At 40.4% G+C, this 18,056-nt stretch overlaps 1 pseudogene; it reads right to left on the reverse strand.

The window, feature by feature from the left end:
• LOC116589161 overlaps positions 1-15,879 on the reverse strand; it is a 37,369-nt pseudogene extending 21,490 nt beyond the window's left edge.
• Between the last annotated feature and the right edge of the window lie 2,177 nt (positions 15,880-18,056).

Raw genomic sequence — 18,056 nt, forward strand, 5'->3', positions numbered from 1 at the left:
CATGATCTCAGGGTCCTGGGATTGAGCCCTGTATCGGGCTCTCTGCTCAGGAGGGAGCCTGCTTCCCCCTCTCTCTCTGCCTGCCTCTCCACCCACTTGTGATCGATCTGTCTGTCAAATAAGTAAATAACATCTTAAAAAAATATATCTGGCCCTGTCTGTCTATTTTAACTTTCTTTTTCCCACAAGATTTACAGAGACCACTTTGGTCTGATCTCCAGGCCCATGATATATTGGTTACTCATGTAACCGCTGAAAATCAAGAAGTGAATTTAGCAGAAGCACCTGGGACAGGGAATAGGGCTTGGTTTGGTGGGCTGTACAGTCAGGCTCTGACAGCATCAAACTTTCCTACCAATGTTCTTTGCAGGCATATTCTAGAATCACATCCAAAGAATTCATGTTCCGAAGATGGCAGAAAATAAAATTTCATGTTATCCCTTCCTTTGCAAATCCAGACTTGTTCATTTTTGATCCTTTCACCCCAGGGATAATTATAACCTTCTTGCTTGCCTAGTTTTGTGTCCTAAGAACTTGGTTTGGCTTTCTGCCTGCCTGGGTTGTCCTTCTTTTGGTTACCTGTGGGAGCGACTCTGGATCTTGGGAAGGGGATATCCTTTGCACTCTCTTCGGGGGCCCCTTTTACATCAAAGGAGGGAATTTAATACTGTCAGGAATATTAACTGTTTGTTCTGGCTGAAAACTGACACAATACAGGCATACCTTGGAGATACTGCAGGTTTGATTCCAGACCTCAACAATAAAGTGAATATCACAATACAGTCCAATGATTTTTTTCACTTCCCAGTGAATGTAAAAGTTACATTTACACTATCCTTCAGTCTATTAAATGTGCACTATGTTAAAAAATGTACATACCTAATTAAAAATATTTTATTGCTAAAAAATGTTAACCATCACCTGAGCTTTCGGGGAGTCATAATCTTATTATTGGTGGATGGTCTTGACTCGATGTCGATGGCTGCTGACTGATCTGGGTGGTGGTTGTCCAAGGCTGAGTTCACTGTAGCAACTTCTTAAAATAAGACAACAATGCCACATCGATTGACTCGCCCTTTCACAAACTATTTTTCTGTAGCACTAGATGCTGTTTGGCAACATTTTACCCAGAGTAGAAATTCTCTCAAAACTGTAGTTAATCATCTCAAATCATGACACTGCCTTATCAACTAAGTTCATGTAATATTCTAACTCCTTTGTTGTTATTTTAACGATCTTCACAGCATCTCCACCAGGAGTAGATTCCATCTCAGGAGACCACTTTTTTCATCATCCATAAAGAGCAAATCCTCATCCCTTTAAGATGCTATTTCCACCCCACCCGCACTTACTTTTTCCCCCGAAGTCTTGGTCCCTCAAGGTCATGAGGATTGCAGTCAACTTCTTCCAAACTCCAGTTCATATTGATTTTCTGACTGCTTCCCAAGAATCACAAGTGTTCCATTTTTTAAAAAAAGACTTTATTTATTTGACAAAGAAAGAGCATGAGCACACAACCAAGGGGGGAGGAGAGGGAGAAGCAGTGGGGAGCCTAATGTGGGGCTCAATCCAAAGACCATGGGATCATGACCTGAGCCGAAGGTGGGCGCTTAACCCACTGAGCCACCCAGGTGCCCCAAGAATCACAAACATTCTTAATGGCATCTAGAATGGTGAATCCTTTCCAGAAGGTTTTCAGTTAATTTTTGCCCAGCTCCACCAGATCCATTATCTATGGCAACTATAGCTTTACACGGTGTACTTCTTAAATAACAGACTTGAAAGTTGAAATCGCTCCCTGATCCCTAGGCTGCAGAACAGATATTGTGTTAGCAGGCATGAAACCAGCATCTCATCGTATCTCCCCATTGGAGCTCTTGGGTGACCGGGTGCATGTCAATGAGCAGTCATATTTTGAAAGGAGTCTTCTTTTCCGAGCAGTAGGTCTCAATAGTGGGCTTAAAATATCCAGTAAACTATGTTGTAGACAGAAGTGCTTTCATTTGGGCCTTTTGCTCTATTTATAAAGCAAGTCAGAGTTTATTAGCATAATTCTTTTAAAGATTTTATTTATTTGAAAGAGAGAGGGAGGGAGAGAGCACAAGAGTGGGGAGGGACAGAGGGAGAAGCAGACTCCCTGCTCAGCAGGGAGCCCTATGCAGGACTCAGCCCTGGGACTCTGGGATCAGGACCTGAGTGGAAGGCAGTCGCCCAACCAACTGAGCCAGCCAGTTGCCTGATTTAGCCTAATTCTTAAGGGTCCTAGGATTTTCCGCGTGGTAAATGGGCATTGGTTCAACTTACCGTCATCGAGCTGCATGAGCCTCTAACAAGAGAGTCAGTCTGTCCTTTGAAACTCTGATGCCAGGCACTGACTTCTCTCTAGCTCTGAGGGTCCTCGATGGCCTCTTCTTGCACTAGAAGGCTGTTTCATCTGCACTGGAAATCTGCCGTTTAGGGCAGCCACCTTCATTCATGATCTTAGCGAGATCTGGGCGATGTGCTGCAGCTTCTGCACCAACACTGGCTGCTTCACTTGCTCTTTTCTGTCATGGAGATGGCTTCTCTCCTTCACCCTCGTGAACCACCTCTGCCAGCTTCACACTTCTCTTCTGCAGCTTCTGCACCTCACTCAGCCTTCACAGAATGACAGGGAGAAGGCCTTGCTCTCCGTGAGGCTCTGGTTAAGGGAATGTTGTGGTGGTTTGATCTTTCATACAGACAACTAAAACTTTCTCTGTATCAAAATAAGGCTTTTTTGCTTTCTTATCATTCACAGATTTATTGGAGTAGCAATTTTTTGTTTCCTTCAAGAAATTTTCTTTTGCATTCATAACTCTGTTAAGCATAAGAGTCCTAGCTTCCAGCCTCTATCCCAGCTTTCGACAGGCCATGATCATGAAGCTGATTCATTTCTAGCTTTTGAGTTAAAACGAGAGATGTGTGACTCTTTTTTCACTTGAACACTTGGAAGCCATTGTAGGTTTATTTAACTGGCCTCATTTCAAGTGTGTTGTGCTCAAGGAATAGGGTGAACCGAGGAGACGGAGAAAGAGATCGGGGGCAATGGCTGGTTGGTGGACGAGTCAAGAACACACACAACACTTGTCAATTAAATTTATTGTCTTACGTGGGTGCATTTTGTGGCACTCCAAAACAATTACAGTAGTAACACCATGGATCACCGACCGCAGATCACCATAACAAATATAATAATAATGAGACAGTTTGATGTATTTTAAGAATTACCAAAATGTGACACAGAGACTTGAAGTGGGCATGGTGCCAACAGACTTGCTCAATGCCAGGGTGGCCTCGGATCTATAATTTGTAAAAACAACAGTATCTGAGAGGCATAATAGAGTGAAGCACGATAAATGAAGCATGCCTGTATTTAAAAGGAAGTATTTTTTTTGTTTGTTTCAGACCTTCTCTCCTAAGGTAGAATAAAATTATGTACCCTGAGGGAAAGAAAAACTTTCTAATAAAGGTGTATGGGTGTGTCAGTCCTTCATTATACAGACTACAAATCAATTCTTTGAGGAATTAAGGATGACTGTCCTTATCTTTTTTTTTTAAAAGATTTTATTTATTTATTTGACAGAGAGATCACAAGTAGGCAGAGAGGCAGGCAGAGAGAGAGAGAGGAGGAAGCAGGCTTCCCGCTGAGCGGAGAGCCCGACGCGGGACTCGATCCCAGGACCCTGAGATCATGACCTGAGCTGAAGGCAGCAGCTTAATCCACTGAGCCACCCAGGCGTCCCATGACTGTCCTTATCTTACATATCTATGAAAAACTAGAAATACAGCTCTAGAGGCATTTCAAACCCCACCTATTCCTTTTTACCAATCCAGAAACCTAAGTACTATAGGAATTCTTACTTTAGGAAACTAAAGTTCTTTTCCCCCCCTTTTTTCTTTTCTTTTCTTTTTCAAAGATTTTATTTATAGGAAACCAAAGTTCTTGAAAGAACTCGCATTAAGACTACTTGTCAAGAACAAGTAAAAATCATTTTTTAAAAGATTTTATTTATTTGACAGAGAGAGAAAGACCAAGAGAGGGAACACAAGCAGGGGGAGTGGGAGAGGGAGAAGCAGACTTCCCGCTGAGCAGAGAGCCCAATGCAGGTCTCAATTCCAGGTCCCTGGGATCATGACCTGAGCTGAAGGCAGATGTGTAATGACTGGGCCACCCAGGCGCCCCAACAAATAAAAATCTTAAGTGTGTTCTAAAAGGCTTTAACCATCTGAGAAGACAGACTTATCCCAATTGTTCTTTTATAACGTGATTTTTACATTATCATATCTATTTCATGGCTAAAATTTAAAAATGAGACTATAGGGTTTCTGTGTCTGTATTTTCATGTGTCCAAATATGTATATTGTAGATATGTGGCATTTTATCCCTGTGGGTGGTATCACTAAAATTAACTTGTAAAAGAACTTTATTTAATTGGTTTAAAGAAAATAAAATGCTTATATAATTAAGTTCTTAGAAATACAACAGAAAGTTGGGGCGCCTGGGTGGCTCAGTGGGTTAAGCCGCTGCCTTCGGCTCAGGTCATGATCTCAGGGTCCTGGGATCGAGTCCCGCATCGGGCTCTCTGCTCGGCAGGGAGCCTGCTTCCTCCTCTCTCTCTGCCTGCCTCTCTGCCTACTTGTGATCTCTCTCTGTCAAATAAATAAATAAAATCTTTAAAAAAAAAAAAAAAAAGAAATACAACAGAAAGTAACCCAAATAATTTTTATGTTCAATTGATCTGGAAATATATTTAGTATTAAAGCTAGTTTAAGTTTGTTGGCTTAATTAAAATAGTCATACCTTCAGAGTTATCAGCATAAAATATATTTTTATTCTACCTAGGTTTACCAAAAGTCAAATAAGCTCATGCCATCTCCATTCCAGAATTTGTCATCAAGAAAGATAACTTAAGGTGATGGTTCCTTTTTTAATGTTTCATGAAATTTTCCTTTCTAAGCATAATTGTTAAGAACAAGTGAATTAAATAGATGTAAGATAACAGTTTATAAATCAGCATTCCATCAATACTTGTGTTTTATGTTATGTCTACTTAAATACTTTCCCCCAATTTTTTTGGTATCTTAAAACTAGTTTTGGGGGCACCTGGGTGGCTCAGTGGGTTAAAGCCTCTGCCTTCGGCTCCAGTAATGATCCCAGGGTCTTGGAATCGAGCCCCGCATCAGGCTCTCTGCTCAGCGGGGAGCCTGCTTCCTTCTCTCTCTGTCTCCTTCTCTGTGATCTCCGTCTGTCAAATAATAAATAAAATCTTTAAAAAAAAAACTAGTTTTGCTATGTTAAATTAAATGATGTATAGTCATTAAATATCTAGATCATTTCCAAATGAGATAAAATATTGAATGCATTTTTTAAAAGATTTAATTTATTTATTTGATAGAGAGAGCATGCACAAGTAAGGGGAGCAGCAGAGGGAGAGGGAGAGGGAAAAGCAGGTTGCCCACTAAGCAGGGAACCCAATGTGGGGCTGGATCCCAGGACCCTGGGGTCATGACCTGACCCCAAGGCAGATGCTTACCCAACTGAGCCACCAAGCTGCCCCAAAATACTGAATATTAATTATTTTATCTCCTGCCTATAAAAGCCTTCCTTTTAAAAGAAAAAAAGATTTATTTATTTATTTTGGAGGGAGAGAGAGTGCACAGAAGGGAGGGGCAGAGGGAGAGAGAGAATCCAGGAAGACTCCTCCCTGAGCACGGAGACTGATGTGGGGCTCCATCCCACATCCCTGAGATCATGACCTGAGCTGAAATCAAGAGTTGGATGCCCAACTGACTGAGCCATCCAGGTGCCCCCAAAACCTTCCATTTTGGATACTGTTCTATTCATGAAACTTTCTAATCAGATGTTCAAATTTTACTCAGTTAAATTTTGTTTAATGGAATTAAAGATATTTGGGTCTTTTGGTAAACATGTCTTGTGTCATGTTGAAAGATTATATTGTGAAGAAGCATATGTTTCCAGAAATTATGAAATGTATTCATAAATTTGCCAATCTAAAGAATACCAGTATAATACAATTCAAAATTGCTTATTCTTAGTTTTCACTAGAAATCAAGACTTATAAAAGTTAAGAATTCTAATTAACATATGTAGTTAAAGTTACTAGAAATAATAAGGGAAATATCTCCATGTGCAAGGAAAGTAGGATGTATGTTTTTGGTAAGAGATGGTATAAGAAAAGGAGATGAATTTTTGTTGAAGGAAAAGAAAGTTGTAGGTTTGTGGAAAAGCAATCTTTGGAAAGAAATTTTAATGTGGTCAAACTTGCTAACAATTAATTAACATTTAACTTAATTAAATTTAATTATGTTGAATTTAATTTTATTTTATCATTATTTTTTAAAGATTTTACTTATTTATTTATTTTTCAGAGAGAGAGAGCACAAGCAGGGAGAGTGGCAGGCAGAGCAGGCAGAGGGAGAAGCAGGCCACCAGCCGAGCATAGCGTTTGATGCAGGACTCCATCCCTTGACCCTGAGATCATGACCTGAGCTATCCAGGTGTCCTGTATTTTATTTTATTTTTTAAAGATTTATTTATTTTGAATGTGGGGGGAGAGAGAGAGAGAGAATGTCCATGTTAGCAGAGGGGGGGGGGAGAGAGAGAGAATCCCAAGCAGATTGCCCACTAAATGCAAAGTCAGACAGAGGCTTAATCTCATGACCTTGAGATCATGACTAGAGCCAAAACCAAGAATCTGCCAATTAACTGACTGAGCCACCCAGGTGCCCCAGTTAAGTGAGTTTTAATATTTAAAAAAAAAAAAAAAAAAAAAGCTGGTGCAAAATTAGAGTTGGTTTTCTCTTTCTAAAAAGGACAAAGTTTTCCTTGGACTTTTGGTATACTATTGGTAATAGACAGCAAAAAAAGTTTACCTTTTAAATAATCTGCACAGAAAGCGGAGAGTCTGTGTTTTATCAAAATAATTTTCTGTGCTTTACTATGTCTTTCATTGTTTTTGCTCAGATCTATATAACATTTTGTATTTGCCCTTAATATCTTTTGTCACTTTGGTTCAATAGATTATTATTGTTTCATAGTGATCTGTGATCTTATTTGGTTAAGTGTCCAAACCACTTGATATTTTTTTTGAAGATTTTATTTATTTATTTGACAGAGAGAGACAGAGAGATCACAAATAGGCAGAGAGGCAGGCAGAGAGGAGGAAGCAGACTCCCTGCTGAGTAGAGAGCCCGACGTGGGCCTTGATCCCAGGATCCTGAGGTCATGACCTGAGCTGAAGGCAGAGGCTTTAACCCACTGAGCCACCCAGGCGCCCCCTTCTTGATATTTTTGACAAAGTTTTCGGAATCAAATTCTCAGCAAAATCTTTTTTGACTGCAGAACCACCTGGGTGGCCCGGGTGGATGAGCATCCAACTTTTGGTTTCAGCTCAGCTCATGATCTCAGGGATCGAGCTCTGCATTGGGTTCCCTGCTCGGTGTGGAGTCTCTCTCCCTCACCCTCTCCCACTCGCACTTGCTCTCTCTCTTTCTCTAAAATAAAGAAAACTTAAAAAATATGTTTTGACCTCAAACTAAGTTTTGAGAACTTCCAGAGGGTCCTGGAATATCTCAAAAGATTTGTTCTCTCTCCCTATAAAAAGAGAGCTGTTAATACCAACCGGGCTTCTTTAGTATGTTAAATTACAGGGAAAGAATTATCAAATTAATGATGATAAACCTTCTTAGATTATATTGTATGTTATTGATATTATTAATATAAGTATTCTAGAAATTGTATTAAATTCCTAAAATTCTTATATGTACCAGTATTATCAGTCATAATTCTAGTTACTGGGATGCCTGGGTGGCTCAGTCGGTTAAGCCACTGCCTTCGGCTCAGGTCATGATCCCGGGGTCCTGGGATCAAGTCCCACATCAGGCTCCTCGCTCAGCGGGGAGCCTGCTTCTCTTTCCGCCTGTGCCTGTGCTCTCTCCGCCTGTGCTCTCTCTGCCACTCTGCCTGCTTGTGCTCTCTCTCTCTCTCTGACAAATAAATAAATAAATCTTTAAAAAAACAATAATTCTAGTTACTACCTTAAAATATTTTACATCATACAAATAACCACACTTATGTGTTAATTCCAGAATAATGAACGCTCATCAGATCTTTAACAATATGGGCATTTAAAATGCTTTTGTCATTTACAGATAGTTGTTTTACTCTGATGCCCTGCAGAGTGTTCTTGAAAAAGTACTTCTTCAAGGAGATTTAAGGGAAGAACCCTTGACAAGTTCAGGTTTCTGATAACTTGAGACTATAAAACTGGGCTGGGTAATGGGGGCCTCTGGCTGGCTCAGTCAGTAGTTTTCTCTTAATTTTAAGAAATTTTTAAAAATATTTTTTGAGAGAGAGAGAGAACACAAGCAGGGGGAGGGATAGAGAAAGAGGGAGAACCAGATTCTCCACTGAGCAGGGAGCCCAAGGTGGGACTCGATCTCATGACCCTAGGATCATGATCTGAGCCGAAGGCAGACACTTAACCACCTGAGCCACCTGTGTGCCCCTTAAAAAAATTTTTTTTTAATTTTTAGAAAATTTATTTATTTGAGAGAGAGAGAGAGGGTAGGTCATGTAACTCTTGTTCCCAGCCTTGTGAGTTGAAGCTCCAAGCTGGGTGTGGAGCCTACTTTAAAATAAGGTAAAATACAATACAATACAATACAATACAATACAATACAATACAATACAATACAACCTTTACCAAAACAAAACAAAAAGAAACAAAACAAAACATACCAAAAAACTGTGCTTGGTAAGAATTTCCAGAGCCAATGAAAAACTGGATTCAGGTAGAACAAATATTAATTATTTGGAATGATGGGAATGCAAGCTGGTGTAGCCCACTCTGGAAAACAGCATGGAGGTCCTGCAAAAAGTTGAAAATAGAGCTACCCTATGGCCCAGCAATCGCACTACTGGGTATTTACCCTAAAGATACAAATGTAGTGATCCGAAGGGTCACCCACACCCCAATGTTCATAGCAGCAATGTCCATAATAGCCAAACTATGGAAAGAACCTAGATGTCCATCAACAGATGAATGGATAAAGAAGATGTGGTATACACACACACACACACACACACACCCCAAATATTACACAGTCATCAAAAAATGAAATCTCACCCTTTGCAGCAAAGTAGGTGGAACTAGAGGGTATTATGCTAAGTGAAATAAATCAGTCAGAGACAGACAATTATCATATGATCTCACCGATATTTGGAATTTAAGAAACAAGGCAGAGGATCATCAGGGATAGAGGGAAAAAATGAAACAAGATGAAACCAGAGAGGGAGACAAACCATAAGAGACTTTTAACCTCAAGAAACAAACTTAGGGTTGCTGGAGGGGAGGGTGGTGGGGGGATGGGATAATGGGGTAATGGATATTGGGGAGGGCATGTGTTGTAATGAGCACTGTGTATTATATACAACTGTTGAATCATAGACCTGTACCCCTGAAACAAATAATAAATTGTATGTTAATTGAATTTAAATGAAAAAATAATTAAAAAAAGGAATTTGTGATTTAAAAAAATTAAATAAAGTAGAATTGGTTAAAGCAAAAAAATTATTTGGAAATGAATGATTAAAATTTTTATGACTTTTGGGGAACATTTTATGGATTTTGTTTCTCGAGATTTAAGGAAACCTTTTTTTCTTTTCTCTCAAGTTATCAACAACTTGGTAAGATATATCTTTGTAAACAAAGATGGAACAACTTTTCTCCCTAGCTGATCTGTCTAGAATTTGGTAACTCCTAGTGAGTGAGCATTCTTATTTTCATGGCAACAGAATTATTTGCATAAGGTCAATAAGAATCTGTTCTCCTTGTAACAGGACACAATTGGAAACATAGATTATATTACCAAGGCTTTGACTGGAATGTCACATTTGAGAGAGGTGTACATAGACTCTGATATGACCAGACAACGTTTCTTTAAAGTCTTTTTTTTTTTTAAGTGATCTCTACGCCAAATGTGGGGCTTGAACTCACGACCCTGAGATCAAGAGTCAGATGCTCCTCTCTCTGTCTGAGCCAGCTAGGTGCCCCCATGACCAGACAGCTTTAAGGGACTAACACTGACTTTATGGAGCCAATAAAGCCCCATGGAAAAATTGGCCTGGTACCTTGCTTACAGGGTTCCCAGGAGGCTTACCAGGTGAATAAAGAAGGTCACATCCTGGCAGGTGCAGGACTTTTAGGATATTCTGAAAATCTCAAAAAAAGAGGAATTCACCCAAATCTATAGGTACTGCAGCCACAACATGATGCTAGTCCTTAGTATGGCGTGTTAACATAGAGGAGCTTTAAAAAGTTCAATCTGAGGGATGCCTGAGTGGCTCAGTCAGTTGGGTGTCTGTCTTCAGCTTAGGTCATGATCCCAGGGGCCTGGATCCAGCCCCACATCAAGTTCCTTGCTCAGTGGGGAGCCTGATTCTCCGTTCCCTCTGCCATTCCCCTACTTGTGCTCTCTGGCTCCATCACTCTGAACACTACATCAAAAACTAATGATGTACAGTATGGTGACTAACATAACATAATAAAAAAAATAGAAAAAGAAAAGTTCAATCCAAGATTCCTTATGAAAAGTTCCAGCAAAGTAGATTTAAAAGAGCCTACAAGGTCAATCACTATTCTTGATGCACTTATGTATATGATCAGGCCAAACAGATTGAAAGTAGACTTGGTTTGCAGATGCATTAGTCTTGCTGTGGTTATCTTTGATAAAAATGGGGGTGATTGTAGAGAGAAAAATTATGTTTCATTAATACACCTTTGTGGATATCAAATTCTAGTACTGTTAATTCTCTTACAGTAGAATTTGTTTTCTACCTGTAAACTGGATCCTGACTTTTTCTAGTTTCCTCTAATATTTAACTAAATTCTCCAAAAGAATGTTTCCAGCTTTCCTCCTACCCTTCTGATATGAAATCCTTGAGAACTAAAACTGCCATTTTTCTGAAGCCATGCAAGTTAAAGTTGGACAACCTGATATGAACTTCAGAGAAATCACCACAACAGCTCATGTATGGACAATCAGGCCTGTTGCAATGTGACCCCTCAGTATGATCACCAGTGACATTCAAAGTACAACCCAGAAAAATCTGTCAGATTGCCTCTGCCTGAAGATATTTTGAGCCAGGCCTCTAGAAATCGTCCTGTCTCACTGCCTTCAGAACTCAGACTGGGTTTATAATCTGTTCCAATCATTAATCATTGTTTTTCTTTTGTTTCCATAGAAATGCCTCTTGTAACACAGCCCTAACTTTGGGAGTCCACCTGAATCACCACCTCCTGAACTGAGAGATAGAACTGTTTAACTGAACTGACCTATTCTCAGTATTAAGAGAGTGGTTCAGTGAGATGGAGCAATCTACCAATTCAATTTCAGGACTGTGAAACTTCTTGGGGAAATTTCCAAGGTGGGACTGGGGGGAGGGGCAGACTGTGACTGTGAAATATGCCATTTTGGCTGGTGGGTTATTTTGAGTTGAAGGCAGATTCAAGAAAAACTTTTATTTCTCCCAAATCACCTAAAAGGATTTAAATAGGGGACCTGGTCCATAAAGAGAGCTATTACCAGAGATAAATTTTTATTTGAAAATAAAAATACCTATCTGTAGGGCAGGGCAAGCGTCTAATGACCAGACATTTTTTCTTCTTATTGTCCTGTGACCTTCCTTCCTTTGAAGACCCAGGCCCCTATCCCATTACTTAGTTCAGGATGGCATAAAATCCTCAACTGATGGGCTTGTCTTTGGGTCTCATGTTCTGAAGGACTTTCTCTATGTATGTGAGTAAATGTTTCTTTCTGGTTAATCTGTTTTATATCAACTTACCAGCCAAAGAACCTAGAATGGTGGAAGATAGTTTCTTCCTCCCAACACATGCAGTGTTTGTTCTTTCATCCTTTTGGCTTATTTTGTTTAGTGAACTTCTCTCAAGTTTCATCAGTGTTTTAGCATGTGTTAGAATTTCCTTCCTTTTTAAGGATAAGTAATATTCTATAACATTATATGAATATACTAAATTTTGTTTATCCATTCATTCAGTGATGCACATTTGGGTCAATCATTTGGGCCACTTTTGGCTTTTGTAAATAATACTGCTATGAACACTGGTGTACAAAAACTGTTTGAATACTTGTATTTAATTCTTTGGCAATATACTCATAAGTGGAATTGTTGAATCATATAGTAATTCTATGTTTAAATTTTGATGAAGTCCAATTTATTGCCTACACCTTTTGTTTTATATCCACAAAATCATGGCTGAGTCCACTGTCAAAAAGATGTTGGGCTTTGTTTTCTCCTAAGGGTTTTATATATAGTCTTACCTCTTAGATCTCTGATCCACAGAATGTAGATTTTATAACTTGTTAATATAGTGATCTTCAAAAAATATCAACCCGGGGCACCTGGGTTGCTCAATCAGGTAAGTGTCTGCCTTCAGCTGGGGTCCTGATCCCAGGGTCCTGCATAGGGCTCCCTGTTCAGCAGGGAGCCTATTCCTACTTCTCCCTGTGCCTCTCTCCCTGCTTGTGCTCTCTCAATCACTCTCTCAGATAAATACATAAGTAAAATCTTAAAAAAAAAAATCCTAGCCTGCAGGGTTCTCTGTGATTTGGTTAACACTTTTCTGATTTCAACAAATTCTAGGAACACAGCCCACACCATGCTGTTTCTCAAATATGCCAAGCACATTCCCACCTCAAAGCATTTATATTTGCTATTCCTTCTTCCAGGAGCACACTTCCTTCTTATCTTTGATTATTCATCCCCTTCTCAAGGAGGTCTTTCCTGAGCACTTATCTAAAGTGACATCTTCATTTCTATCCCACTACCTGCTTTTGTTTTCTTTCTTTTTTTTTTTTTTTTTGAATGCTTTTGTTTTCTTATTAGCATTTGTTATTGCCTAACATGTTATTTGTTTCTTCTTTGTGTTCCCCCAAAAGAATATAGACTTTAGGGGAGCAAAGATCTTGGCCTCCCTCTTACTATACCAGGATCCTCAAATTTTTATTTGAATACATAGATGCTCAGAATAAAGGCACTTAGTGGTGGGCAATGGGTGAAAAACTTCTAGGTCATATTCTTAAAAATAAGGAGTGTACCTCCTTTTTTCTCTCCCCACTTAAGCGTTGGATGCGGGGGCACCTGGGTGGCTCAGTGGGTTAAGCCGCTGCCTTCGGCTCAGGTCATGATCTCAGAGTCCTGGGATCGAGTCCCGCATCGGGCTCTCTGCTGAGCAGAGAGCCTGCTTCCCTCTCTCTCTCTCTCTGGCTGCCTCTCCGTCTACTTGTGATTTCTCTCTGTCAAATTAATAAATAAAATCTTTAAAAAAAAAAAAAAGCGTTGGATGCGGTGGCAACCGGTATTAGACTATTTAGATGATGACAACTCCTTGGAGATGACAAAGCTACAAGTCAGATGGAACCTAGGTACCTACTGATTTCTTGAATCAAAGCTGTTAAAAGGGGCATCTAGGTGGCTTGTCAGTTGCGCATCTGCCTTCTGTTCAGGTTGTAATCTCTGGATCCTGGGATTGAGCCTCACATCAGGCTGCTTGCTCAGCGGGGAGTCTGCTTCTCTCTCTCTCCCTCTGTCCCTCCCCCCCACATATTCTCTGTCTCTCTGTCGCTCAAATAAATAAATAAAACCTTCAAAAAAAAAGCTGTTGAAAATCTTGCATTTTTCTTTTTTTGAGAAAGAGCACACTTTATTTGAAAGAGAGCATTGTTTATAACCAAAAGATGAAAGCAGCCCAAAGGCATCCTACATACCATGTTCTAAAAGATACAAAGGATGATGGGTAAAGAGGATTAAGAGTACACATAATATGATGAGCACTGAGTAATGTACAGAATTACTGAATCATGTATCATAGTACTGAAACTAATACAACACACACATTAACTATACTTGAGTAAAAAACATTTTTTAAAAGATTTTATTTATTTGACAGAGAGAGCACAAGGAGGCAGAGAGGCAGGCAGAGAGAGAGGGGGAAGCAGGCTCCCCGCTGAGCAGAGAGCTCAATGTGGGGCTCGATTCCAGGACCCCGAGATCATGACCAGAGCCGAAGGCAGAGGCTTAACCCACTGAGCCACCCAGGTGTACCTAAAAAACATTTTTAAAGATACATAGCATGTTTTGCTAAGAAAGATCAACTGGAATATGTATTCCTTTGGGCGCCTCCCCACTCATATCTCTCTGAGGGGCTGAGACAATCCTACCCATTTCTTTGAAGGCAACTGTGGTTCACTAAAGACAGAGCCACTCAAGGGTACCTTCTTGTTTTTCATAAAAACACTTTTAGGGGCACCTGGGTGGCTCAGTCATTAAGCGTCTGCCCTCAGCTCAGGTCATGATCCCAGGGTCCTGGGATCAAGCCCCACATCAGGCTCCCCACTCAGCGCGAAGCCTGCTTCTCCCTCTCCCACTCTCCCTGCTTGTGTTCCCTCTCTCGCTGTGATTTCTATCAAATAAATACAATTTTTTAAAAATAACCCCCCCCAAAATTTTTAGATTTTTTTCTTTGAAGTCTCCATTTGTTACTTTCATTCTACATTCTCTCGAGGCCATCAGACTAGCTTCTGTACAGATGGCCTTGTTGTCAACACCAGGGAGGTCAGCTTTAGCCATGATCAAGTCGCCTATGGTTACATCAGCAGAAGCCACCATCGTCCTGCTTGCATGAATCATCCTTCTTAGTCCTTTCACTGGTCAGGGGGACCTTGCTCTCCCTGTCAGTGTGGTCTGATCTGTTAAGTGCCTGATGGCAATTTTTTACTTGGTTTGTGGCCACGATAACGCGCATGTCTTCCCTTGAATTAAATCTATTCAACTGCTTCCACAGCTCTAGTATTGTTGGCTGAATTTCTCTCTCACCCCAGAATCTGAGTAATATTCTTTTGTTCCAATAGCATCAATTTCATCAATAAAAATGATGAATGATACATGTTCTTCAGCATCTTGAAACAATTCCTGTGAAAGTCTGGGCCAGTCACCTAGGTACTTCTGAGTCATTCAGAGCCAGCTATTCTCAAGAAAGTGGTTGAGGTTTGGTTTGCTATTGCTTTGGCTAGTAAGATTTTACCTGTGCTAAGTGGACCATACAGAATGACTTCCTTAGGGCTTTATACCTGTTTATTTTTTTTTAATAGTATTCTGAATGAGCAAGAGGAAAGCCACAGATTCCTCGATTTCCCTATTTGGTAGTCCGACTCCCCAATAACAGCACAGATCTCCTGGAGGGACTTTTCACCTTTGTCGCTGTGACCACGGGATCCACGTCACCCCATCACAGCATGTACCCTGTGGTTGAGCAGGGCTGAGCAGCTGGGTTCCAGCAGATTGTTGTCTATGAATGAAAAATGCTGATGTGGTGTTCTCAGCACACAGATGTAGACACAATGGCATGTCTTTGATCATCACTGACCTCTTCCAAGGCTCCTACCAACATTGTGTAGGAACTGGCTGCCCTCAGATCATTCACCTTTGATCTTTCCTCCTTGCTTTTCTCCTAAAAGCTTCATTTATTCCTGATTTCTAATGAATTCTTCCTAACTTTAATAATTTTAACTAGCACTGAATGTGAGGGTTATCAATGGCAGTTTGCTGACAAGTAAGTATCTGATCCCTTTGTTGCCTTCTTTTCCCAACTCTAGTTGGTACACAAGGTTCATATTTCTTTTTTGTTTCCTTGTCATCCTTCTTGCTACCTCCAGGACCATGACCACCACTACTCTGACCCATCTTGCTTGGGCCACCCGAGCCAAGATTGGACTTTTATGTGGAGACACATTTTCATCTTTTTAAAAAGATTTTATTTATTTCTTTGAGATAGAGAGTGAGAGAAAGAGAAAGAGAGTACATTCAAGTAGGGGGAGTGGCAGGCAGAGAGAGAGGGAGAACCAGGCTCCCTGATGAGCAGGGAACCCAGTACAGGTACAAGGGTTGATCCCAGAACCCTGGGATCATGACCTGAGTCAAAGGCAGACACACAATCGGCTGAGCCCCCCAGGTACTCCAACACATTTTCATCTTAATAAAGTAACTATTATTTTGCATCTCTGTCATAGTAGCTGTATCTATTTCTTAACTCTGAGCTTTCTACCCACTATGCGTCAGCCAAGAGAAGGGAGGAATATCAACCAACAGAGCCTACCACAGTGACCCACAAGTTCCCTCTTATATTAATCTCTGTGTATTTCCAGTCTTAGAATGGGGAATGGAAAGGGAAAAAAAATCCAAAACGTCATTCTTCCTCCTGCATAGAAGCATATTATCTCAATTATTTATGAAACTACATATACCCATGCATGCAAAAAAACACTAGAAGAAAATACTTATAAATGTTAAGTGGAGAGGCGCCTGGATGGTTCACTTGGTTAGGTGTCTGCCTTTGATTCAGATCATGATCCCAGAGTCCTGGGCTCTCTCCCTCTCCCTCTGTCACTCCCTCTGCCGCTCTCCCAGCTTGTGCTCTCTCATTCTCTCACTCTTACTCTCTCTCGATAAGTAAATAAATAACATATTAAAAAATGTTAAGGGTGAAGATTCAGTGGAAAGAATTCAGGGAAGAAAAAGAAGTACTGTGAAAGAGAAAAAAGAGAAAGAAGCTTTTTGGATGGGGAAATGGAAAGAATAATGATGCAATTTTCATGAAAGTCATTAAATCTGTCATTCTTATTACACTGCAGTAACATAAACACCTTAACGAATCCACTGTGGAGTCAGATAAAATTTTTCTCTGAAAGTATTAGAGAGAATGATTGTGCTTGTTCTGTGCTTCCTGAAACATGTGCAGTAAAACGGTATTCCTGAGACACAACCATGGCAAAAAGAGCTTTAGCTGTGGATGAATACATTATCTCTCCCTGGAATTTTAAAGGTTCTGAGAAATCATGCAGTTAGGAAGCAGGATTCACATTCCTCAATGAAGCTTTGCTGTGACAGTTATTTTTTATTGTTCACATCTACACTCTCTTCTTTGTTCTTACAACCTTGATTTGTTCAGAGCAACATGCCCAGTTAAAGAACCATATTTTCCAGCATTCCATGCAGCTAGAGGTGGCCGGGTGACATGGTTCTAGGCAATGAGGTGGAAGTGGCAGTTGCTGAGTGAAACTTCCTGAAGAGTTCATAAAAGAAAGACCAACTGGGTGCCTGGGTGGCTCAGTCAGTTAAGTGTCTGCCTTTGCCTCAGGTCATGATCCTAGGGTCCTGGGATCGAGTCCCACATCAGGGAGTCTGCTTCTCCCTCTGCCGGCTGCTCCCCCTACTTGTGCATATTCTCTCTCTCTCTCTCTCTCTCTCTCTGACAAATAAATAAATAAATAAAATCTTAAAAAAAAAAAAAAGAAATACTGTTGCCATTTTCCCTTCCCATTCAACACCTTGGCCAAAACATGTTTGTGACTGTGATGGAGGATACAAACCTCTGAAGACCAAAGACACAGGATAAGAGAAACTGACCAAAACTATAAAGGTAGCTGCAGCCTCTGATGCTTTCATGGGTTGACTGTATTTCTCAGAACTTCTCAATCCATGAGAAAAAGGAAATCTCTATTTGGCTAAGGTACTATGGATTTCCTGTCAAAACACAGAAGGAGTGTGGGTCCTATTGGCGCCATGGGGTAGCCACATTTGTCTAAATCTTAACTTTTTGTACAAAAGAGAGAAAGCAAGCCCTCATTTGCTTGTTACATGTACCAGAGACAAATAGCTATGTGCACTGTGTCTGGGTTCTGGATAAGGAAGGAGGAGAGAACTGTCATGCTTTGAAAATGCTGAGTCCGAGATACTTCTGGGATAGCCACATGTGGAAAACCAGGAGAGCATGGGATAGGTAGGTTGGGAGCAAAAATGCACTGTAAGCAACTCGGGGTTGCCATGAAATAGTAACTGCTAATATATTTTTTAAATATTTTATTTATTTATTTGACACAGAGAGGGAGTGATCACAAGTAGGCAGAGAGGGAGGCAGAGAGAGAGGGGGAAGCAG

The sequence above is a fragment of the Mustela erminea genome, chromosome 1 (genome assembly GCF_009829155.1).
Source record: "Mustela erminea isolate mMusErm1 chromosome 1, mMusErm1.Pri, whole genome shotgun sequence".
NCBI lineage: Eukaryota > Metazoa > Chordata > Mammalia > Carnivora > Mustelidae > Mustela > Mustela erminea.